This window comes from Oncorhynchus nerka, linkage group LG12 (assembly GCF_034236695.1).
Source record: "Oncorhynchus nerka isolate Pitt River linkage group LG12, Oner_Uvic_2.0, whole genome shotgun sequence".
In the NCBI taxonomy this organism is placed as follows: Eukaryota; Metazoa; Chordata; class Actinopteri; order Salmoniformes; family Salmonidae; genus Oncorhynchus; species Oncorhynchus nerka.
The window spans coordinates 82,622,624-82,650,491 of record NC_088407.1 but is presented as its reverse complement, the minus strand read 5'-3'; the positions used below and the strand labels follow the sequence as shown (position 1 = coordinate 82,650,491).

Below are 27,868 nucleotides of genomic sequence, written 5' to 3'. Positions count from 1 at the left end.
TCCTCCATTCATCTTCTTCTCTATTCCTCCTCTCCTATATTCCTCCTCTCCTCCCTGCCTCCTCTCCTCTATTCCTCCTCTACTCCATTCCCCCTCTCCTCTATTCCTCATCTCCTCCATCCTCCTCTCCTCTATTCCTCCATTCATCCTCTCCTCCATTCCTCCTCTCCTCTATTCCTCCTCTCTTCTATTCCTCCTCTCCTCTATTCATCCTCTCCTCTATTCCTCATCTCTGCCATTCCTCCTCTCCTCTATTCCTCATCTCCTCCATTCCTCCTCTCCTCTATTCATCCTCTCCTCTATTCCTCATCTCCTCCATTCCTCCCCTCCTCTATTCCTCCTCTCCTCTATTCCTCCTCTCCTCTATCCCTCCTCTTCTCCATTCCCCCTCTCCTCTATTCCTCCGCCCCTCTATTCCTCCTCTCCTCTATTCCTCCATTCCTCCTCTCCTCCATTCCTCCTCTACTCTATTCCTCCTCTCCTCTATTCCTCCTCTCCTATATTCTCCTCACCTCCATTCCTCCTGTCCTCTATTCCTCCTCTCCTCTATTCCTCCTCTCCTCCATTCATCTTCTTCTCTATTCCGCCTCTCCTATATTCCTCCTCTCCTCTATTCATCCTCTCCTCTATTCCTCAACTCTGCCATTCCTCCTCTCCTCTATTCCTCATCTCCTCCATTCCTCCTCTCCTCTATTCATCCTCTCCTCTATTCCTCATCTCCTCCATTCCTCCCCTCCTCTATTCCTCCCCTCCTCTATCCCTCCTCTTCTCCATTCCCCCTCTCCTCTATTCCTCATCTCCTCCATTCCTCCTCTCCTCTATTCCTCCCCTCCTCTATTCCTCCTCTCCTCTATTCCTCCATTTATCCTCTCCTCCATTCCTCCTCTCCTCTATTCCTCCTCTCCTCTATTCCTCCTCTCCTCTATTCGTCCTCTCCTCCATTCATCTTCTTCTCTATTCCTCCTCTCCTATATTCCTCCTCTCCTCCCTGCCTCCTCTCCTCTATTCCTCCTCTACTCCATTCCCCCTCTCCTCTATTCCTCATCTCCTCCATCCTCCTCTCCTCTATTCCTCCATTCCTCCTCTCCTCCATTCCTCCTCTCCTCTATTCCTCCTCTCCTTTTTTCCTCCTCTCTTCTATTCTCCTCTCCTCCATCCTCCTGTCCTCTATTCCTCCTCTCCTCTATTCCTCCTCTCCTCTATTCCTCCTCTCCTCCATTCCTCCTCTCCTCCATTCCTCCTGTCCTCCATTCCTCATCTCCTCTATTCCTCATCTCCTCCATTCCTCCTCTCCTCTATTCATCCTCTCATCCATTCCCCCTCTCCTCTATTCCTCCTCTCCTCTATTCCTCCTCTCCTCTATTCCTCCTCTCCTATATTCCTCCTCTCCTCCATGCCTCCTCTCCTCCATTCCTCCTCTCCTCTATCCCTCCTCTTCTCCATTCCCCCTCTCCTCTATTCCCCCTCTCCTCTATTCCTCCTCTCCTCTATTCCTCCATTCCTCCTCTCCTCCATTCCTCCTCTACTCTATTCCTCCTCTCCTCTATTCCTCCTCTCCTATATTCTCCTCACCTCCATTCCTCCTCTCCTCCATTCATCTTCTTCTCTATTCCTCCTCTCCTATATTCCTCCTCTCCTCCCTGCCTCCTCTCCTCTATTCCTCCTCTACTCCATTCCCCCTCTCCTCTATTCCTCATCTCCTCCATCCTCCTCTCCTCTATTCCTCCATTCATCCTCTCCTCCATTCCTCCTCTCCTCTATTCCTCCTCTCCTCTATTCCTCCTCTGCTCTATTCATCCTCTCCTCTATTCCTCATCTCTGCCATTCCTCCTCTCCTCTATTCCTCATCTCCTCCATTCATCCTCTCCTCTATTCATCCTCTCCTCTATTCCTCATATCCTCCATTCCTCCCCTCCTCTATTCCTCCTCTCCTCTATTCCTCCTCTCCGCCATTCATCCTCTCCTCCATTCCCCCTCTCCTCTATTCTTCATCTCCTCCATTCCTCCTCTACTCTATTCATCCTCTCCTCCCTTCCCCCTCTCCTCTATTCCTCATCTCCTCCATTCCTCCTCTCCTCTATTCCTCATCTCCTCCATTCCTCCTCTCCTCTATTCCTCCTCTCCTCCATTCCTCCTCTCCTCTATTCCTCCTCTCCGCCATTCATCCTCTCCTCCATTCCCCCTCTCCTCTATTCCTCATCTCCTCCATTCCTCCTCTCCTCTATTCCTCCTCTCCTCCATTCCCCCTCTCCTCTATTCTTCATCTCCTCCATTCCTCCTCTCCTCTATTCATCCTCTCCTCCCTTCCCCCTCTCCTCTATTCCTCATCTCCTCCATTCCTCCTCTCCTCTATTCCTCCTCTCCTCCATTCCTCCTCTCCTCTATTCCTCCTCTCCGCCATTCCTCCTCTCCTCTATTCCTCCTCTCCTCTATTCCTCCTCTCCGCCATTCATCCTCTCCTCCATTCCCCCTCTCCTCTATTCCTCATCTCCTCCATTCCTCCTCTCCTCTATTCCTCCTCTCCGCCATTCCTCCTCTCCTCTATTCCTCCTCTCCGCCATTCCCCCTCTCCTCTATTCCTCCTCTCCTCCATGCCCCCTCTCCTCTATTCCTCCTCTCCTCCATTCCTCCTCTCCTCTATTCCTCCTCTCCGCCATTCATCCTCTGCTCCATTCCCCCTCTCCTCTATTCCTCCTCTCCTCTATTCCTCCTCTCCTCTATTCCTCCTCTCCTCTATTCCTCCTCTCCTCTATTCCTCCTCTCCGCCATTCCTCCTCTCCTCTATTCCCCCTCTCCGCCATTCCTCCTCTCCTCTATTCCCCCTCTCCTCCATTCATCCTCTCCTCCATTCCCCCTCTCCTCTATTCCTCATCTCCTCCATTCCTCCTCTCCTCTATTCCTCCTCTCCTCTATTCCTCCTCTCCTCTATTCCTCCTCTCCGCCATTCCTCCTCTCCTCTATTCCCCCTCTCCGCCATTCCTCCTCTCCTCTATTCCCCCTCTCCTCCATTCCTCCTCTCCTCTATTCCTCCTCTCCGCCATTCCTCCTCTCCTCTATTCCCCCTCTCCTCCATTCATCCTCTCCTCCATTCCCCCTCTCCTCCATTCCTCCTCTCCTCTATTCCTCATCTCCTCCATTCCTCCTCTCCTCTATTCCTCCTCTCCGCCATTCCTCCTCTCCTCTATTCCTCATCTCCTCCATTCCTCATCTCCTCCATTCCTCCTCTCCTCCATTCCTCCTCTCCTCCATTCCTCCTCTCCTCCATTCCTCCTCTCCTCCATTCCTCCTCTCCTCTATTCCTCATCTCCTCCATTCCTCATCTCCTCCATTCCTCCTCTCCTCTATTCCTCCTCTCCTCCATTCCTCCTCTCCTCCATTCCTCCTCTCCTCCATTCCTCATCCCCTCCATTCCTCCTCTCCTCCATCCTCCACTCCTTCAGTAAATATTATGAATAGATTGCCCATCTGTTATACAGACTGAAAAGAGAAATACGCAAAATAACAATTTGGATTCTAATGTTGCCAGGCACTCTGGCCACTTTCTCCCTGTCACCAGGATTCTAATGTTGCCAGGCACTCTGGCCACTTTCTCCATGTCACCAGGATTCTGATGGTGCCAGGCACTCTGGCCACTTTCTCCCTGTCACCAGGATTCTAATGGTGCCAGGCACTCTGGCCACTTTCTCCCTGTGACCAGGATTCTAATGTTGCCAGGCACTCTGGCCACTTTCTCCCTGTCACCAGGCTTCTAATGTTGCCAGGCACTCTGGCCACTTTCTCCCTGTCACCAGGATTCTAATGGTGCCAGGCAATCTGGCCACTTTCTCCCTGTAACCAGGATTCTAATGGTGCCAGGCACTCTGGCCACTTTCTCCCTGTCACCAGCATTCTAATGTTGCCAGGCACTCTGGCCACTTTCTCCCTGTCACCTCACCAGCATTCTAATGTTGCCAGGCACTCTGGCCACTTTCTCCCTGTCACCAGCATTCTAATGTTGCCAGGCACTCTGGCCACTTTCTCCCTGTCACCAGCATTCTAATGTTGCCAGGCACTCTTGCCACTTTCTCCCTGTCACCAGCATTCTAATGTTGCCAGGCACTCTGGCCACTTTCTCCCTGTCACCAGTATTCTAATGTTGCCAGGCACTCTGACCACTTTCTCCCTGTCACCAGCATTCTAATGTTGCCAGGCACTCTGGCCACTTTCTCCCTGTCACCAGCATTCTAATGTTGCCAGGCACTCTGGCCACTTTCACCCTGTCACCAGGATTCTAATGTTGCCAGGCACTCTGTCCACTTTCTCCCTGTCACCAGCATTCTAATGTTGCCAGGCACTCTGGCCACTTTCTCCCTGTCACCAGGATTCTAATGTTGCCAGGCACTCTGGCCACTTTCTCCCTGTCACCAGGATTCTAATGGTGCCAGGCACTCTGGCCACTTTCTCCCTGTCACCAGGATTCTAATGGTGCCAGGCACTCTGGTCACTTTCTCCCTGTCACCAGGATTCTAATGGTGCCAGGCACTCTGGCCACTTTCTCCCTGTCACCAGGATTCTAATGGTGCCAGGCACTCTGGCCACTTTCTCCCTGTCACAAGGATTCTAATGGTGCCAGGCAATCTGGCCACTTTCTCCCTGTAACCAGGATTCTAATGGTGCCTGGCACTCTGGCCACTTTCTCCCTGTCACCAGCATTCTAATGTTGCCAGGCACTCTGGCCACTTTCTCCCTGTCACCAGCATTCTAATGTTGCCAGGCACTCTGGCCACTTTCTCCCTGTCACCAGCATTCTAATGTTGCCAGGCACTCTGGCCACTTTCTCCCTGTCACCAGCATTCTAATGTTGCCAGGCACTCTGGCCACTTTCTCCCTGTCACCAGTATTCTAATGTTGCCAGGCACTCTGGCCACTTTCTCCCTGTCACCAGCATTCTAATGTTGCCAGGCACTCTGGCCACTTTCTCCCTGTCAGCAGCATTCTAATGTTGCCAGGCACTCTGGCCACTTTCTCCCTGTCACCAGCATTCTAATGTTGCCAGGCTCTCTAGCCACTTTCTCCCTGTCACCAGGATTCTAATGTTGCCAGGCACTCTGGCCACTTTCTCCCTGCCACCAGGATTCTAATTTCTCCCTGTCACCAGGATTCTAATGTTGCCAGGCACTCTGGCCACTTTCTCCCTGTCACCAGGATTCTAATGTTGCCAGGCACTCTGGCCACTTTCTCCCTGTCACCAGGATTCTAATGTTGCCAGGCACTCTGGCCACTTTCTCCCTGTCACCAGGATTCTAATGTTTCCAGGCACTCTGGCCACTTTCTCCCTGTCACCAGGATTCTAATGGTGCCAGGCACTCTGGCCACTTTCTCCCTGTCACCAGGATTCTAATGTTGCCAGGCACTCTGGCCACTTTCTCCCTGTCACCAGGATTCTAATGGTGCCAGGCACTCTGGCCACTTTCTCCCTGTCACCAGGATTCTAATGGTGCCAGGCACTCTGGCCACTTTCTCCCTGTCACCAGGATTCTAATGTTGCCAGGCACTCTGGCCACTTTCTCCCTGTCACCAGGATTCTAATGGTGCCAGGCACTCTGGCCACTTTCTCCCTGTCAGCAGCATTCTAATGTTGCCAGGCACTCTGGCCACTTTCTCCCTGTCACCAGCATTCTAATGTTGCCAGGCACTCTGGCCACTTTCTCCCTGTCACCAGCATTCTAATGGTGCCAGGCACTCTGGCCACTTTCTCCCTGTCACCAGCATTCTAATGTTGCCAGGCACTCTGGCCACTTTCTCCCTGTCACCAGGATTCTAATGTTGCCAGGCACTCTGGCCACTTTCTCCCTGTCAGCAGCATTCTAATGTTGCCAGGCACTCTGGCCACTTTCTCCCTGTCACCAGCATTCTAATGTTGCCAGGCACTCTGGCCACTTTCTCCCTGTCACCAGCATTCTAATGGTGCCAGGCACTCTGGCCACTTTCTCCCTGTCACCAGCATTCTAATGTTGCCAGGCACTCTGGCCACTTTCTCCCTGTCACCAGCATTCTAATGGTGCCAGGCACTCTGGCCACTTTCTCCCTGTCAGCAAACATGTCAAGTGGGACAGGTCAAAAAAAAAATGTATACCTTTTTTACCTAAACAGTGACAGACAACAGTGTCACTCCCAACAGGACAAAATGGCAGAGCCAGCCTTATCACGTTTGTCGCTTACTTCTTCTAACACAATATGAACAGGCTGGTTTTTTGATTGTTGGTTGGGTGACATGAAACTTCAAATGGTTGAATGTCACCTGTTTTGATATAACGAGACCATGTTGGTTTCAGTTGAGGTGCCAAACATTTAGTATGGTCTCATTGGCTTCTCATCTCATTGACCCAGGGCAATGTGTGAAGTTGGTTACATACGTGTGCTGTAATGGTCGGTAGGCCTATACTATACTATCAATTGGTTACATACGTGTGCTGTAATGGTCTTTAGGCCTATACTATACTATCCATTGGTTACATACGTGTGCTGTAATGGTCGGTAGGCCTATACTGTACTATCCATTGGTTACATACGTGTGCTGTAATGGTCTTTAGGCCTATACTATCCATTGGCTACATACGTGTGCTGTAGTGGTCGGTAGGCCTATACTGTACTATCCATTGGTTACATACGTGTGCTGTAATGGTCTTTAGGCCTATACTATCCATTGGTTACATACGTGTGCTGTAATGGTCTGTAGGCCTATACTGTACTATCCATTGGTTACATACGTGTGCTGTAGTGGTCAGTAGGCCTATACTGTACTATGCATTGGTTACATACGTGTGCTGTAATGGTCGGTAGGCCTATACTATACTATCCATTGGCTACATACGTGTGCTGTAGTGGTCGGTAGGCCTATACTGTACTATCCATTGGCTACATACGTGTGCTGTAATGGTCTGTAGGCCTATACTGTACTATCTATTGGCTACATACGTGTGCTGTAATGGTCTGTAGGCCTATACTATAATATCCATTTGTTACATACGTGTGCTGTAGTCGTCGGTAGGCCTATACTATACTATCCATTGGTTACATACGTGTGCTGTAGTGGTCAGTAGGCCTATACTGTACTATCCATTGGTTACATACGTGTGCTGTAATGGTCGGTAGGCCTATACTATACTATCCATTGGCTACATACGTGTGCTGTAGTGGTTGGTAGGCCTATACTGTACTATCCATTGGCTACATACGTGTGCTGTAATGGTCTGTAGGCCTATACTGTACTATCTATTGGCTACATACGTGTGCTGTAATGGTCTGTAGGCCTATACTATACTATCCATTGGTTACATACGTGTGCTGTAGTCGTCGGTAGGCCTATACTATACTATCCATTGGTTACATACGTGTGCTGTAATGGTCGGTAGGCCTATACTATACTATCCATTGGCTACATACGTGTGCTGTAATGGTCGGTAGGCCTATACTATACTATCCATTGGTTACATACGTGTGCTGTAGTGGTCGGTAGGCCTATACTGTACTATCCATTGGTTACATACGTGTGCTGTAATGGTCGGTAGGCATATACTGTACTATCCATTGGTTACATACGTGTGCTGTAGTCGTCGGTAGGCCTATACTATACTATCCATTGGTTACATACGTGTGCTGTAATGGTCGGTAGGCCTATACTGTACTATCCATTGGTTACATACGTGTGCTGTAATGGTCGGTAGGGCTATACTATACTATCCATTGGCTACATACGTGTGCTGTAATGGTCGGTAGGCCTATACTATACTATCCATTGGCTACATACGTGTGCTGTAATGGTCGGTAAGGCCTATAGTGTACTATCCATTGGTTACATACGTGTGCTGTAATGGTCGGTAGGCCTATACTATACTATCCATTGGTTACATACGTGTGCTGTAATGGTCGGTAGGCCTATACTATACTATCCATTGGTTACATACGTGTGCTGTAATGGTCGGTAGGCCTATACTATACTATCCATTGGCTACATACGTGTGCTGTAATGGTCGGTAAGGCCTATAGTGTACTATCCATTGGTTACATACGTGTGCTGTAATGGTCGGTAGGCCTATACTATACTATCCATTGGTTACATACGTGTGCTGTAATGGTCGGTAGGCCTATACTATACTATCCATTGGCTACATACCTGTGCTGTAATGGTCGGTAGGCCTATACTATACTATCCATTGGCTACATACGTGTGCTGTAATGGTCGGTAGGCCTATACTATACTATCCATTGGCTACATACGTGTGCTGTAATGGTCTGTAGGCCTATACTATACTATCCATTGGTTACATACGTGTGCTGTAATGGTCGGTAGGCCTATACTGTACTATCCATTGGTTACATACGTGTGCTTTAATGGTCGGTAGGCCTATACTATACTATCCATTAGTTACATACGTGTGCTGTAATGGTCTGTAGGCCTATACTGTACTATGCATTGGTTACATACGTGTGCTGTAATGGTCGGTAGGCCTATACTGTACTATCCATTGGTTACATACGTGTGCTTTAATGGTCGGTAGGCCTATACTATACTATCCATTAGTTACATACGTGTGCTGTAATGGTCTGTAGGCCTATACTGTACTATCCATTGGTTACATACGTGTGCTGTAATGGTCTGTAGGCCTATACTATACTATCCATTGGCTACATACGTGTGCTGTAATGGTCAGTAGGCCTATACTATACTATCCATTGCGCGGTCAAAACACAGAGGAATGGCACATTGTTGAAACGAACAGCATACTTCTGTAACCAAAGCAGTCAACTTTACTGGTTGACATTTTAGTCATTTTATTCTGATCCCTAATAGCTGGTACTTTAGCAACATCTACTCTCTCTAGCCTCCACACATTACACATAAAAAGCTATCATTTGGAAGGCATAGAGATTCATTAGCCTAGCACACACAACTGACCCTCATCCAAGGCCCCATGGTATGGAGTAGGAGTGAGAGAGACTGATATTTGGTATTGTATTAGGATCCCCATTAGCTGTTGCAAAAGCAGCAGCTACTCTTCCTGGGGTCCACACAAAATTGTGCTCTTCCAATGGTTGAGTTGGTTGGTGACATCGTACAGTTGTGGGTTTGATTCCACGATAGGCCACACCTACTGAATATGTGTATTTCCTGTTAGTCTCTCTGGATGAATGCCGTCTGCTTAATGTCCATATTATGATGATATTATGTGAAAGTGAATGGGTCACACACTGCAACCACACAGATAAGAACAGAACATCCAGCTCCACCAGCTCCACCATACACTCTGACCACACTGACCACACTCTGACCACCATAAAATCTGACCACACTGACCACACTCTGACCACCATACACTCTGACCACCATACACTCTGACCACACTGACCACACTCTGACCACCATAAACTCTGACCACACTGACCACACTCTGACCACAATACACGCTGACCACCATACACTCTGACCACACTGACCACACTCTGACCACCATACACTCTGACCACACTGACCACACTCTGACCACCATACACTCTGACCACACTGACCACACTCTGACCACCATAAACTCTGACCACACTGACCACACTCTGACCACAATACACGCTGACCACCATACACTCTGACCACACTGACCACACTCTGACCACCATACACTCTGACCACCATACACTCTGACCACACTGACCACACTCTGACCACCATACACTCTGACCACACTGACCACACTCTGACCACCATACACTCTGACCACACTGACCACACTCTGACCACCATACACTCTGACCACACTGACCACACTCCTGACCACCATACACTCTGACCACCATACACTCTGACCACACTGACCACACTCTGACCACCATACACTCTGACCACACTGACCACACTCTGACCACCATACACTCTGACCACACTGACCACACTCTGACCACCATACACTCTGACCACACTGACCACACTCTGACCACCATACACTCTGACCACCATACACTCTGACCACACTGACCACACTCTGACCACCATACACTCTGACCACACTGACCACACTCTGACCACCATACACTCTGACCACACTGAACACACTCTGACCACCATACACTTTGACCACAATACACTCTGACCACACTGACCACACTCTGACCACCATACACTCTGACCACCATACACTCTGACCACACTGACCACACTCTGACAACCATACACTCTGACCACACTCTGACCACACTCTGACCACCATACACTCTGACCACCATACACTCTGACCACACTGACCACACTCTGACCACCATACACTCTGACCACACTGACCACACTGACCACACTGACCACACTGACCACACTCTGACCACCATACACTCTGACCACACTGACCACACTCTGACCACCATACACTCTGACCACACTGACCACACTGACCACACTGACCACACTGACCACACTCTGACCACCATACACTCTGACCACACTGACCACACTCTGACCACCATACACTCTGACCACACTGACCACACTGACCACACTGACCACACTCTGACCACCATACACTCTGACCACACTGACCACACTCTGACCACCATACACTCTGACCACCATACACTCTGACCACCATACACTCTGACCACACTGACCACACTCTGACCACCATACACTCTGACCACACTGACCACACTCTGACCACCATACACTCTGACCACCATACACTCTGACCAACATACACTCTGACCACCATACACTCTGACCACCATACACTCTGACCACACTGACCACACTCTGACCACCATACACTCTGACCACACTGACCACACTCTAACCACCATACACTCTGACCACCATACACTCTGACCACACTGACCACACTCTGACCACCATACACTCTGACCACACTGACCACACTCTGACCACCATACACTCTGACCACACTGACCACACTCTGACCAGCTTTGTTCTAACTTCCCATTTAACCCCGGCAACAACAACAACAAAAAACACAACAACAAATATTGTAGGATTTCTGTGGGCTGGGCGTGAGGTGTGGGCGAAAACTGGGCTGCGTTGAGCACAATGGACGCCGGGACAAAGGAGGCGCGGTGCTTTGTTGGTCCGTTTGATGTGCATTCCTCACTCCATGCCAGGCTTATCTACAGGCCTGCATGATTCCCAGGTGGGACCACACGAGGCTTGGAACCACGTGTTTTATTTTTTAAATGACTGTTCCGTTTTCCTGTGTTCCTTTTAGGGACTTGCGGGTTAGTTGTTTATTTAGCTTACAGGCTTTTTCTATCGTAGTATCTGAGATGTTCCTGTTTGCTCTCTCTTTCCGTTTTCTTTTCACTGATTCCTACTATCTCTCTCTCTCTCTCTCTCTCCCCTCCCTCCCTCCCTCCCTCCCTCCCTCCCTCTCTCCCTCTCCCAAGGCTCACTTTTCTTCATTTTAGCACAGCTTGATTACACAGTTTGATTATGAAAGAATTCTGCAATGTCCTGAACAGTCTCAGCTAGAAGAGTATTGGTTTTAGTCCAGTGACAGATCATATTGACAGGTCATCTGTTCACAGCTGAGTGAGCGGCGGTTTCCGCTGAACTAGAAGCACATTGTTTTGCTGTATTTCCCACATCTCCTATTGAAGTGGCTGAGGTCATGTTATGCTCTCTGATGCAAAGCCATTTCCATGTTGGGGCTTGAGTTTACATCATGTACCATCTCTCCTCTCCTGTCCTCTCTTCTCTCTATCATCTCTCCTGTCCTCTCTTCTCTCTATCATCTCTCCTGTCCTCTCTTCTCTCTATCATCTCTCCTGTCCTCTTGTTCTATCATCTCTCCTGTCCTCTCTTCTCTCTATCATCTCTCCTGTCCTCTTGTTCTTTCATCTCTCCTGTCCTCTCTTCTCTCTATCATCTCTCTCCTGTCCTCTTGTTATATCATCTCTCATGTCCTCTCTTCTCTCTATTATCTCTCTCCTGTCCTCTCTTCTCTCTATCATCTCTCTCCTGTCCTCTCTTCTCTCTATCATCTCTCTCCTGTCCTCTATTCTCTCTATCATCTCTCTCCTGTCCTCTATTCTCTCTATCATCTCTCCTGTCCTCTCTTCTCTCTATTATCTCTCTCCTGTCCTCTCTTCTCTCTATCATCTCTCCTGTCCTCTCTTCTCTCTATCATCTCTCCTGTCCTCTCTTCTCTCTATCATCTCTCCTGTCCTCTCTTCTCTCTATTATCTCTCTCCTGTCCTCTTGTTCTATCATCTCTCCTGTCCTCTTGTTATATCATCTCCCCTGTCCTCTTGTTCTATCATCTCTCATGTCCTCTCTTCTCTCTATTATCTCTCTCCTGTCCTCTCTTCTCTCTATCATCTCTCCTGTCCTCTCTTCTCTCTATCATCTCTCCTGTCCTCTCTTCTCTCTATTATCTCTCTCCTGTCCTCTTGTTCTATCATCTCTCCTGTCCTCTTGTTATATCATCTCTCCTGTCCTCTTGTTCTATCATCTCTCATGTCCTCTCTTCTCTCTATCATCTCGCCTGTCCTCTCTTCTCTCTATCATCTCTCCTGTCCTCTCTTCTCTCTATCATCTCTCATGTCCTCTCTTCTCTCTATTATCTCTCTCCTGTCCTCTTGTTCTATCATCTCTCTCCTGTCCTCTTGTTCTATCATCTCTCCTGTCCTCTCTTCTCTCTATCATCTCTCTCCTGTCCTCTCTTCTCTCTATTATCTCTCTCCTGTCCTCTTGTTCTATCATCTCTCCTGTCCTCTTGTTCTATCATCTCTCCTGTCCTCTTGTTCTATCATCTCTCCTGTCCTCTTGTTATTGCATATATCTCCAGTCCTCTCTTCTCTCTATCATCTCTCTCCTGTCCTCTTTTCTCTCTATCCTCTCTCTCCAGTCCTCCCTTCTCTCTATCATCTCTCTCCTGTCCTCTCTTCTCTCTATCATCTCTCTCCTGTCCTCTCTTCTCTCTATCATCTCTCTCCTGTCCTCTTGTTCTATTATCTCTCTCCTGTCCTCTCTTCTCTCTACCATCTCTCTCCTGTCCTCTCTTCTCTCTATCATCTCTCTCCAGTCCTCTTGTTCTATCATCTCTTTCCTGTCCTCTCTTCTCTCTATCATCTCTCTCCTGTCCTCTTGTTCTATCATATATCTCCAGTCCTCTCTTCTCTCTTTCATCTCTCTCCTGTCCTCTCTTCTCTCTTTCATCTCTCTCCTGTCCTCTCTTCTCTCTATCATCTCTCTCCTGTCCTCTCTTCTCTCTATCATCTCTCTCCTGTCCGCTCTTCTCTCTTTCATCTCTCTCCTGTCCTCTCCTCTCTCTATCATCTCTCTCCTGTCCTCTCTTCTCTTTATCATCTCTCTCCTGTCAGCTCTTCTCTCTCCTGTCCTCTCTTCTCTCTATCATCTCTCTCCAGTCCTCTCTTCTCTCTATCATCTCTCTCCTGTCCTCTCTTCTCTCTATCATCTCTCTCCTGTCCTCTCTTCTCTCTATCATCTCTCTCCTGTCCTCTTGTTCTATCATCTCTCTCCTGTCCTCTCCACTATTACACCTGGTCTGTTCCTCTGTTTAGCCATCTTAAGTCTGGTTTACAGTTGATCTATTGACATTTCTGTGGACAGTGGTATGTCTGTTTTCATTGGTGGCAGTGACATGTATGTTTTCATTGGTGGCAGTGACATGTATGTTTTCATTGGTGGCAGTGACATGTCTGTTTTCATTGGTGGCAGTGACCTGTCTGTTTTCATTGGTGGCAGTGACATGTCTGTAGACATTGGTGGCAGTGACATGTCTGTAGACAGTGGTGGCAGTGACATGTCTGTAGACATTGGTGGCAGTGACATGTCTGTTTTCATTGGTGGCAGTGACATGTCTGTAGACATTGGTGGCAGTGACATGTCTGTAGACAGTGGTGGCAGTGACATGTCTGTAGACATTGGTGGCAGTGACATGTCTGTAGACATTGGTGGCAGTGACATGTCTGTAGACATTGGTGGCAGTGACATGTCTGTAGACAGTGGTGGCAGTGACATGTCTGTAGACAGTGGTGGCAGTGACATGTCTGTAGACAGTGGTGGCAGTGACATGTCTGTAGACATTGGTGGCAGTGACATGTCTGTAGACAGTGGTGGCAGTGACATGTCTGTAGACATTGGTGGCAGTGACATGTCTGTAGACAGTGGTGGCAGTGACATGTCTGTTTTCATTGGTGGCAGTGACATGTCTGTTTTCATTGGTGGCAGTGACATGTCTGTAGACATTGGTGGCAGTGACATGTCTGTTTTCATTGGTGGCAGTGACATGTCTGTAGACATTGGTGGCAGTGACATGTCTGTAGACAGTGGTGGCAGTGACATGTCTGTAGACATTGGTGGCAGTGACATGTCTGTAGACATTGGTGGCAGTGACATGTCTGTAGACATTGGTGGCAGTGACATGTCTGTAGACAGTGGTGGCAGTGACATGTCTGTAGACAGTGGTGGCAGTGACATGTCTGTAGACAGTGGTGGCAGTGACATGTCTGTAGACATTGGTGGCAGTGACATGTCTGTAGACAGTGGTGGCAGTGACATGTCTGTAGACATTGGTGGCAGTGACATGTCTGTAGACAGTGGTGGCAGTGACATGTCTGTTTTCATTGGTGGCAGTGACATGTCTGTTTTCATTGGTGGCAGTGACATGTCTGTAGACAGTGGTGGCAGTGACATGTCTGTAGACATTGGTGTCTGTAGACTGACAATAAAGACTATCTCCCTTCCTGCTTCCCTGCTTCCCCCCTGTCCTCCCTCCCCCTCCCCCCTTCCCTCCTTCCCTGCTTCCCCCTTCCCTCCTTCCCTCCCTCCACCCTTCCCTCCTTCCCTCCTTCCCTCCCTCCCCCTTCCCTCCATCCCTCCCCCTTCCCTCCCTCCCCTCCCCCTCCCCTCCCTCCCCACTTCCCTCTTCCCCCCTTCCCTCCCTCCCCCCCTTCCTTCCCTCTCTGTATTTCCATGGAGTGTCACATACTGTGAGAAATTATAGTTTTCGCTGCAATGTGGCACAAAAACAAACACACACACACACACACATCAATGGGAGATGGATGGAGCAGCATAGCCATAACTGACTTATTCAGTTCAGGTAGGCCGTATGACTGATGATGTCATAAATCCAAGTGAATTGAATAAATGTGAGTTTTCACCACGAGTGCACAAGGTGCTGTTGGGAAGAACTTCATTCTGCTATATGTTTTTTCCCCTCTGTCTGCCTCCCTCATTCCCCTTTTCTTTCTTCGTCCAGCTCTGTTTCACATCTCTCTCACTATAAATCACTTTGTTCATCGTGTGTGTGTGTGTGTGTGTGTGTGTGTGTGTGTGTGTGTGTGTGTGTGTGTGTGTGTGTGTGTGTGTGTGGGTGGGTGGGTGTGTGTGTGTGCCCAGTGACACGAGCCAACCAGACGAGCTAAATAACTTCTATGCTCGCTTCCAGGCTGAAGCATGCATGAGAGCATCAGCTGTTCCGGACGACTGTGTGATCACGCTCTCCGTAGCCGACGTGAGACCTTTAAACAGGTCAACATTCAGAAGACCGCAGGGCCAGGCGGATTACCAGGACGTGTATTTTAAACATGCGCTGACCAACTGGCAAGTGTCTTCACTGAAATGTTCAACCTCTCCCTGTCTGAGTCTGTAATACCAACATGTTTCAAGCAGACCACCATAGTCCCTGTTCCCAAGAACACTAAGGTAACCTGCCTAAATGACTACCGCACGGCAAGCGGTACTGGAGCACCAAGTCTAGGTCCAAGAGGCTTCTAAACAACTTTTACCCCCAAGCCATAAGACTCCTGAACAGCCAATCAAATAGCTACGCAGACTATTTGCATTGCCCCCCCCCCCCCACGCTGCTGCTGCTCTCTTCCTACATGTATATAATTACCTCAATTGCCTTGACACCGGTGCCCCCGCACATTGACTCTGTACAGGTACCCCCTGTATATAGCCTCCACATTGACTCTGTACCGGTACCCCCTGTATATATCCTCCACATTGACTCTGTACAGGTACCCCCTGTATATAGCCTCCACATTGACTCTGTACCGGCACCCCCTGTATATATCCTCCACATTGACTCTGTACCGGTACCCCCTGTATATATCCTCCACATTGACTCTGTACCGGTACCCCTGTATATAGCCTCCACATTGACTCTGTACCGGCACCCCCTGTATATAGCCTCCACATTGACTCTGTACCGGTACCCCCTGTATATATCCTCCACATTGACTCTGTACCGGTACCCCCTGTATATAGCCTCCAAATTGACTCTGTACTGGTACCCCCTGTATATAGCCTCCACATTGACTTTGTACCGGTACCCCCTGTTTATAGCCTCCACATTGACTCTGTACCGGTACCCTCTGTAGATAGCCTCCACATTGACTCTGTACCGGTACCCCCTGTATATAGCCTCCACATTGACTCTGTACTGGTACCCTGTATATAGCCTCCACATTGACTCTGTACTGGTACCCTGTATATAGCCTCCACATTGACTCTGTACAGGTACCCCCTGTTTATAGCCTCCACATTGACTCTGTACCGGTACCCCCTGTATATAGCCTCCACATTGACTCTGTACCGGCACCCCCTGTATATAGCCTCCACATTGAGTCTGTACCGGTACCCCCTGTATATATCCTCCACATTGACTCTGTACCGGTACCCCCTGTATATAGCCTCCAAATTGACTCTGTACTGGTACCCCCTGTATATAGCCTCCACATTGACTTTGTACCGGTACCCCCTGTTTATAGCCTCCACATTGACTCTGTACCGGTACCCTCTGTAGATAGCCTCCACATTGACTCTGTACCGGTACCCCCTGTATATAGCCTCCACATTGACTCTGTACTGGTACCCTGTATATAGCCTCCACATTGACTCTGTACTGGTACCCTGTATATAGCCTCCACATTGACTCTGTACAGGTACCCCCTGTTTATAGCCTCCACATTGACTCTGTACTGGTACCCTCTGTATATATCCTCCACATTGACTCTGTACCGGTACCCCCTGTATATAGCCTCCACATTGACTCTGTACTGGTACCCTGTATATAGCCTCCACATTGACTCTGTACAGGTACCCCCTGTATATAGCCTCCACATTGACTCTGTACAGGTACCCCCTGTATATAGCCTCCACATTGACTCTGTACAGGTACCCTGTATATAGCCTCCACATTGACTCTGTACTGGTACCCTGTATATAGCCTCCACATTGACTCTGTACTGGTACCCTGTATATAGCCTCCACATTGACTCTGTACAGGTACCCCCTGTATATAGCCTCCACATAGACTATGTACTGGTACCCCCTGTATATAGCCTCCACATTGACTCTGTACTGTGGTATAGTAAAAGTTAGACTGGTAGACTATACTGACCTGTGGTATAGTAAAAGTTAGACTGGTAGACTGTACTGACCTGTGGTATAGTAAAAGAGACTGGTAGACTATACTGACCTGTGGTATAGTAAAAGTTAGTTAGACTGGTAGACTATACTGACCTGTGGTATAGTAAAAGTTAGACTGGTAGACTATACTGACCTGTGGTATAGAGTTAGACTGGTAGACTATACTGACCTGTGGTATAGTAAAAGTTCGACTGGTAGACTATACTGACCTGTGGTATAGTAAAAGTTAGTTAGACTGGTAGACTATACTGACCTGTGGTATAGTAAAAGTTAGACTGGTAGACTATACTGACCTGTGGTATATTAAAAGTTAGACTGGTAGACTATACTGACCTGTGGTATATTAAAAGTTAGACTGGTAGACTATACTGACCTGTGGTATATTAAAAGTTAGACTGGTAGACTATACTGACCTGTGGTATATTAAAAGTTAGACTGGTAGACTATACTGACCTGTGGTATATTAAAAGTTAGACTGGTAGACTATACTGACCTGTGGTATAGTAAAAGTTAGCACATGGAAAAGCATAGTGCATAAGAGAAAATGAGGCAAAATGCAAAATGTGTAGTTCAACCTGCAAACGGGGGAATGTCAACAAGGAAACATTATTTTCAATAATGGCAGAGGAACAATGGGTTAACTGCCTTGTTCAGAAAGACACATGTTTACCTTGTCAGCTCGGGGATTCAATCTTGCAACCTTTCGGTTACTAGTCCAACGCTCTAACCACCAGGCTACCTACCCTTCCCTCTGCCCAATAAAAACCACACTACCCTTCCCTCTGCCCAATAAAAACCACACTACCCTTCCCTCTGCCCAATAAAAACCACACTACCCTTCCCTCTGCCTAAATAAAAACCACACTACCCTTCCCTCTGCCCAATAAAACCACACTACCCTTCCCTCTGCCTAAATAAAAACCACACTACCCTTCCCTCTGCCCAATAAAAACCACACTTCTCACAAGTCTTACACACACATACACCACCAACCAGCTATGAAATCAACCACGTCTCACAAGTCTTACACACACATACACCACCAACCAGCTATGAAGTCAACCACGTCTCACAAGTCTTACACACACATACACCACCAACCAGCTATGAAGTCAACCACGTCTCACAAGTCTTACACACACATACACCACCAACCAGCTATGAAGTCAACCACGTCTCACAAGTCTTACACACACATACACCACCAACCAGCTATGAAATCAACCCCGTCTCACAAGTCTTACACACACATACACCACCAACCAGCTATGAAGTCAACCACGTCTCACAAGTCTTACACACACATACACCACCAACCAGCTATGAAATCAACCCCGTCTCACAAGTCTTACACACACATACACCACCAACCAGCTATGAAATCAACCCCGTCTCACAAGTCTTACACACATACACCACCAACCAGCTATGAAATCAACCCCGTCTCACAAGTCTTACACACACATACACCACCAACCAGCTATGAAATCAACCCCGTCTCACAAGTCTTACACACACATACACCACCAACCAGCTATGAAATCAACCCCGTCTCACAAGTCTTACACACACATACACCACCAACCAGCTATGAAGTCAACCACGTCTCACAAGTCTTACACACACATACACCACCAACCAGCTATGAAATCAACCCCGTCTCACAAGTCTTACACACACATACACCACCAACCAGCTATGAAATCAACCCCGTCTCACAAGTCTTACACACACATACACCACCAACCAGCTATGAAATCAACCACGTCTCACAAGTCTTACACACACATACACCACCAACCAGCTATGAAATCAACCCCGTCACACAAGTCACACACACATACAGTACACCACCAACCAGGTGTATAATCAGTCCTGGGAAAACCGTGGTGAACACAGACAGCTAGTCATGCCCTGAGGGACACAAATACACACACACGCACGCACGCACACACACACATACACAAACACACACACACAAACACACTACTGTTTACACAACTGGCCTGTTAACCATTTATTTATCTGTCCTTTATTTCAAGAAAATATCATTTTAACTTTGTGTCAAACTGTGTGTCAAATCTAGCAGAACCAATCACAGTGCTCCCCTGGTGTTTGTTTACTGCCTGCAGTCTGCCTCTGTGCCTAGAAGACATGTGTCACGTAGTCAATGTTTTAATCACAGTCCAAAGCACCGCCTGCAGTTTCTCCCAAGGATAAATTGCCAGCGTTTCTTCATCCTTTGAGCTGCATTAACTAAAGGCTTTGCATGAACTGCAGGAGATTCATGAGCTGTGTGAGCTGCATGAGCTGCATGAGCTGCGTGAGCTGCATGAGCTGCATGAGCTGCTTGAGCTGCATGAGCTGTATGAGCTGCGTGAGCTGTATGAGCTGCGTGAGCTGTATGAGCTGCGTGAGCTGTATGAGCTGCGTGAGCTGCGTGAGCTGCGTGAGCTGCATGAGCTGTATGAGCTGTGTGAGCTGCGTGAGCTGTATGAGCTGCATGAGCTGCATAAACTGCAGGAACGTCATGAGCTGCCATCCCTCCTTCCTTTATTTGTCCTTCTCAGCACATCTTCAAAGGGTGTAGGGTTGGGCAGCTTTCACACAAGATACAGAAGAAACAAAAAGGGGCATGTGGATACACACACACGCACACACACACACACACACACACACACACACACACACACACACACACACACACACACACACACACACACACACACACACACACACACACACACACACAGTACTACCACTATCAGGGACTAAGAGTTCTACCTCTATCAGGGACTAATACACAGTACTACCTCTATCAGGGACTAACACACAGTACTACCTCTATCAGGGACTAACACACAGTACTACCTCTATCAGGGACTAACACACAGTACTACCTCTATCAGGGACTAACACACAGTACTACCTCTATCAGGGACTAACACACAATACTACCTCTATCAGGGATGAACAGTTCTACCTCTATCAGGGACTAACACACAGTACTACCTCATCAGGGACTAACACACAATACTACCTCTATCAGGGACTAACAGTTCTACCTCTATCAGGGACTAACACACAGTATTACCTCTATCAGGGACTAACACACAGTACTACCTCTATCAGGGACTAACACACAGTATTACCTCTATCAGGGACTAACACACAGTACTACCTCTATCAGGGACTAACACACAGTACTACCTCTATCAGGGACTAACACACAGTACTACCTCTATCAGGGACTAACACACAGTACTACCTCTATCAGGGACTAACAGTACTACCTCTGGCCTGCCTGCTTTCTCTCTCTCTTTCTTTCTCAATCTTCTCTCCCTCTTTCTCTCTCCCTTACTGCCCTCTCCGTCCTCTTCCTCATCTTGCACGTATGTGTGTGCAGAGAGACACTAGTTATCAGGAGCCATTGGTGAACACCGTTTATCAGTTTCATTCAACATTCCTGACTTGACCAGCACCTGGTCTGTGTTGTATAATATTCAATTTCAGCAAAAGATTGTCTACAGATTCAGAACAGCCATGTCAGTGCGGTGGTATTGGGGTGTTCCCCCATTAAATGCCCCCCCCACACCTTTATTTAACCAAGTAGGCCAGTTGAGAACAGCTTCTCATTTTACAACTGCGACCTGGCCAAGATAAAGCAAAGCAGTGCGACTCAATTAAGGTTCCACCAACCTCCTGTGGTCTGCAGAGGTTTGGACGGTGATGAAAAACAAAGATGAAAAACAGAGTTTTGTACTTCAGGTTCTATCACTTCCTCTCCCTTTGATACTTTAATATCTTCTTCGTAAATCGGATGCTGTCATGACGACGACCAGGAAGGGGGCTGTGAATGTGAGCCAGAGTTTGAGGACCCCAATACAACTTGAAATGCATACTAATGAGGAGTTATGTGACGTTACAGAGCGAGGCCAAGAAGACCAGGAGAACATGACCATTAAAGTCGCACATTATTGATACTCCACATTATAGAAAGGTCAACATCTTAGACACAAACCCCCTCTATGGACCAGGTTATTGCCTGGTCTTGTACGTCCTACTGCATTTTTGTCTCTGAGAAAGTCTCTAGGATGTAGTTAAGAACGACAATACTTTTCGAGGGAGGAATTTCAAACACACATTGTTCTCATTGAAACTAATTGGAAAGCCTTGCTATATAATCACAGTGTGATGTCAGCTATTAAAGCCTTGCTATATAATCACAGTGTGATGTCAGCTATTAAAGCCTTGCTATATAATCACAGTGTGATGTCAGCTATTAAAGCCTTGCTATATAATCACAGTGTGATGTCAGCTATTAAAGCCTTGCTATATAATCACAGTGTGATGTCAGCTATTAAAGCCTTGCTATATAATCACAGTGTGATGTCAGCTATTAAAGCCTTGCTATATAATCACAGTGTGATGTCAGCTATTAAAGCCTTGCTATATAATCACAGTGTGATGTCAGCTATTAAAGCCTTGCTATATAATCACAGTGTGATGTCAGCTATTAAAGCCTTGCTATATAATCACAGTGTGATGTCAGCTATTAAAGCCTTGCTATATAATCACAGTGTGATGTCAGCTATTAAAGCCTTGCTATATAATCACAGTGTGATGTCAGCTATTAAAGCCTTGCTATATAATCACAGTGTGATGTCAGCTATTAAAGCCTTGCTATATAATCACAGTGTGATGTCAGCTATTATTGGTCCCCTCTGATACCAACAGATAAAATTAATCCCATTTCTAAGAGCAGCTGAATGTTAAATCATTTTTTTTTTAAATCTGATTAGAGGAAGCTTATAAATGTACATGAGAGAAAAAACAGTTTAAGAACATTTCTCAACCTTTTTGTGTGAAATGGCTCCCTGTAAATTGTGCTATTTGTCTTGATATAACCTTATCAAATCAACGGTGGGAACACGAACACAAAAGTAGAAGTAATGGCCCGTTACCGAGGGTGAACAATCAGTGTCACACTGCGATATGGTGGCGGGGGCTAGCGGCGCCGCGGTAATGCTAATGACGTAATCCCCCACCAGATGTTCTGAATTCTTTTTCGCAGAGCGAGTAAATGGAGCCCTAAAACTGTAGGTTGGAAGTTGTAAACGATTTGGCTGCTTTTAATCCAAGGGGAAAGGGTTGTATTTGTCCAGCGATGATTGTGGGGATTAGTGTGAGAGTTTACCTGTCACAGAATGACCAGAAACATACTAGATATCGTCAAGCGGGTTTGATTAGCCAACATGTTTAGCCTTTACACGGATGGATTGCTCTTGGACTTTGTTAGATAGTAATACAGTGTTCTGATGATTTAGCTTTATTGGGATTAGCATTTGAAGAAGCAGCAGCTATTCTTCCTGGGGTGCAAACAAAACATGATGAACACATGAAAAAATACAGAACACACATTGGCAGGAACAGCAACAAAACATGATGAACACATGAAAAAATACAGAACACACATTGGCAGGAACAGCAACAAAACATGATGAACACATGAAAAAATACAGAACACTCATTGGCAGGAACAGCAACAAAACATGATGAACACATGACAAAAATACAGAACACTCATTGGCAGGAACAGCAACATAACATGTAACTAATCACTCTACTTAATCAAACCAAATCAAATTGTATTGGTCACATACACATGGTTAGCAGACTTTATTGTGAATGTAGCGAAATGCTTGTGCTTCTAGTTTCGATAGTGCAGCAATATCTAACAAGCAATCTAACAATCCCACAACAAATACCTAATACTCACACATCTAAGTAAAGGGATGGAATAAGAATATATAAATATAAATATATGGATGAGCAATGACAGAGCGACATAGGCAAGATGCAATAGATTGTTTAAAATACAGTGTATACATATGAGATGAGTAATGCAAGATATGTAGACATTATTAAAGTGGCATTATCAAAGTGACTAGTGTTCCATTTATTAAAGTGGCCAAAGATGTCAAGTCTGTGTGTAGGCAGCAGCCTCTCAATGTTAGTGGTGGCTGTTTAACAATTTGATGGCCTTGAGATAGAATCTGTTTTTCAGTCTCTCGGTCCCAGCTTTGATACACCTGTACTGACCTTGCATTCTGGATGGTAGCGGGGTCTGTTTACTTACAGTTTCTGACCAGGGGTCAACTTTACCTGAGCTGTATGACACAGGTCGTTGGTGGCGATATATATGTGGTGGACAGGCTCATATTAATGGCTGGAGTGGAATTAATGGAATGGTATTGACAGATTAAATACATGGTCCACTACACCTCATCTGGCATCTGGCCTTCTTTACAGTAACAGTAGGCTAACATACAATCTTTACAATAACAGTAGGCTAACATACCATCTTTACAGTAACAGTAGGCTAACATACCATCTTTACAGTAACAGTAGGCTAACATACCATCTTTACAGTAACAGTAGGCTACCATACCATCTTTACAGTAACAGTAGGCTACCATACCATCTTTACAGTAACAGTAGGCTAACATACCATCTTTACAGTAACAGTAGGCTAACATACCATCTTTACAGTAACAGTAGGCTAACATACCATCTTTACAGTAACAGTAGGCTAACATACCATCTTTACAGTAACAGTAGGCTAACATACCATCTTTACAGTAACAGTAGGCTAACATACCATCTTTACAGTAACAGTAGGCTAACATACCATCTTTACAGTAACAGTAGGCTAACATACCATCTTTACAGTAACAGTAGGCTAACATACCATCTTTACAGTAACAGTAGGCTAACATACCATCTTTACAGTAACAGTAGGCTACCATACCATCTTTACTGTAACAGTAGGCTAACATACCATCTTTACAGTAACAGTAGGCTAACATACAATCTTTACAATAACAGTAGGCTAACATACCATCTTTACAGTAACAGTAGGCTAACATACCATCTTTACAGTAACAGTAGGCTACCATACCATCTTTACAGTAACAGTAGGCTTCCATACCATCTTTGCAGTAACAGTAGGCTAACATACCATCTTTACAGTAACAGTAGGCTAACATACCATTTTTAGAGTAACAGTAGGCTAACATACCATCTTTACAGTAACAGTAGGCTAACATACCATCTTTACAGTAACAGTAGGCTAACATACCATCTTTACAGTAACAGTAGGCTAACATACCATCTTTACAGTAACAGTAGGCTACCATACCATCTTTACAGTAACAGTAGGCTAACATACCATCTTTACAGTAACAGTAGGCTAACATACCATCTTTACAGTAACAGTAGGCTACCATACCATCTTTACAGTAACAGTAGGCTAACATACCATCTTTACAGTAACAGTAGGCTACCATAAAGTCTTTACAGTAACAGTAGGCTAACATACCATCTTTACAGTAACAGTAGGCTAACATACCATCTTTACAGTAACAGTAGGCTAACATACCATATTTACAGTAACAGTAGGCTACCATACCATCTTTACAGTAACAGTAGGCTACCATACCATCTTTACAGTAACAGTAGGCTACCATACCATCTTTACAGTAACAGTAGGCTACCATACTGTCTTTACAATAACAGTAGTCTACCATACCATCTTTACAGTAACGGTAGGCTAACATACCATCTTTACAGTAACAGTAGGCTAACATACCATTTTTACAGTAACAGTAGGCTCCCATACAATCTTTACAGTAACAGTAGGCTAACATACCACAGTTACAGTAACATTAGGCTACCATACCATCTTTACAGTAACAGTAGGCTACCATACTGTCTTTACAATAACAGTAGTCTACCATACTGTTTTACAGGAACATTAGTCTACCATCTTTACAGTAACAGGAGGCTACCATACCATATTTACAATAACAGTAGGCTAACATACCATCTTTACAGTAACTGTAGTCTACCATACCATCTTTACAGTAACAGTAGGCTACCATACCATCTTTACAGTAACAGTAGGCGAACATACCATCTTTACAGTAACAGTAGGCTACCATACTGTCTTTACAGTAACAGTAGGCTAACATACCATCTTTACAGTAACAGTAGGCTACCATACCATCTTTACAGTAACAGTAGGCTCCCATACCATCTTTACAGTAACAGTAGGCTAACATACCACAGTTACAGTAACAGTAGGCTACCATACCATCTTTACAGTAACAGTAGGCTAACATACCATCTTTACAGTAACAGTAGGCTACCATACCATCTTTACAGTAACAGTAGGCTCCCATACAATCTTTACAGTAACAGTAGGCTAACATACCACAGTTACAGTAACATTAGGCTACCATACCATCTTTACAGTAACAGTAGGCTACCATACTGTCTTTACAATAACAGTAGTCTACCATACTGTCTTTACAGTAACATTAGTCTACCATACCATCTTTACAGTAACAGGAGGCTACCATACCATATTTACAATAACAGTAGGCTAACATACCATCTTTACAGTAACTGTAGTCTACCATACCATCTTTACAGTAACAGTAGGCTACCATACCATCTTTACAGTAACAGTAGGCGAACATACCATCTTTACAGTAACAGTAGGCTACCATACTGTCTTTACAGTAACAGTAGGCTAACATACCATCTTTACAGTAACAGTAGGCTACCATACCATCTTTACAGTAACAGTAGGCTCCCATACCATCTTTACAGTAACAGTAGGCTAACATACCACAGTTACAGTAACAGTAGGCTACCATACCATCTTTACAGTAACAGTAGGCTAACATACCATCTTTACAGTAACAGTAGGCTACCATACCATCTTTACAGTAACAGTAGGCTAACATACCATCTTTACAGTAACAGTAGGCTACCATACCATCTTTACAGTAACAGTAGGCTCCCATACAATCTTTACAGTAACAGTAGGCTAACATACCACAGTTACAGTAACAATAGGCTAACATACCATCTTTACAGTAACAGTAGTCTACCATACCATCTTTACAGTAACAGTAGGCTACCATACCATCTTTACAGTAACAGTAGGCTAACATACCATCGTTACAGTAACAGTAGGCTAACATACCATCGTTACAGTAACAGTAAGCTACCATACCATCTTTACAGTAACAGTAGTCTACCATACTGTCTTTACAATAACAGTAGGCTAACATACCATCTTTACAGTAACAGTAGTCTACCATACCATCTTTACGGTAACAGTAGGCCGCCATACCATCTTTACAGTAACAGTAGACTAACATACCATCTTTACAGTAACAGTAGTCTACCATACCATCTTTACAGTAACAGTAGGCTACCATACCATCGTTACAGTAACAGTAGGCTAACATACCATCTTTACAGTAACAGTAGGCTAACATACCATCTTTACAGTAACAGTAGGCTACCATACCATCTTTACAGTAACAGTAGGCTACCATACCATCTTTACAGTAACAGTAGGCTACCATACTGTCTTTACAATAACAGTAGTCTACCATACTGTTTTACAGGAACATTAGTCTACCATCTTTACAGTAACAGGAGGCTACCATACCATATTTACAATAACAGTAGGCTAACATACCATCTTTACAGTAACTGTAGTCTACCATACCATCTTTACAGTAACAGTAGGCTACCATACCATCTTTACAGTAACAGTAGGCGAACATACCATCTTTACAGTAACAGTAGGCTACCATACTGTCTTTACAGTAACAGTAGGCTAACATACCATCTTTACAGTAACAGTAGGCTACCATACCATCTTTACAGTAACAGTAGGCTCCCATACCATCTTTACAGTAACAGTAGGCTAACATACCACAGTTACAGTAACAGTAGGCTACCATACCATCTTTACAGTAACAGTAGGCTAACATACCATCTTTACAGTAACAGTAGGCTACCATACCATCTTTACAGTAACAGTAGGCTCCCATACAATCTTTACAGTAACAGTAGGCTAACATACCACAGTTACAGTAACATTAGGCTACCATACCATCTTTACAGTAACAGTAGGCTACCATACTGTCTTTACAATAACAGTAGTCTACCATACTGTCTTTACAGTAACATTAGTCTACCATACCATCTTTACAGTAACAGGAGGCTACCATACCATATTTACAATAACAGTAGGCTAACATACCATCTTTACAGTAACTGTAGTCTACCATACCATCTTTACAGTAACAGTAGGCTACCATACCATCTTTACAGTAACAGTAGGCGAACATACCATCTTTACAGTAACAGTAGGCTACCATACTGTCTTTACAGTAACAGTAGGCTAACATACCATCTTTACAGTAACAGTAGGCTACCATACCATCTTTACAGTAACAGTAGGCTCCCATACCATCTTTACAGTAACAGTAGGCTAACATACCACAGTTACAGTAACAGTAGGCTACCATACCATCTTTACAGTAACAGTAGGCTAACATACCA

The 27,868-nt window shown here is 45.7% G+C and overlaps 1 protein-coding gene across 1 annotated transcript in view; it reads left to right on the top strand.

The window, feature by feature from the left end:
- Positions 1-27,868, top strand: part of LOC115118574 (neurexin-3a-like) — an 824,201-nt gene that overhangs the window by 539,149 nt on the left and 257,184 nt on the right. The gene's annotated exons all lie outside the window — the stretch shown is intronic.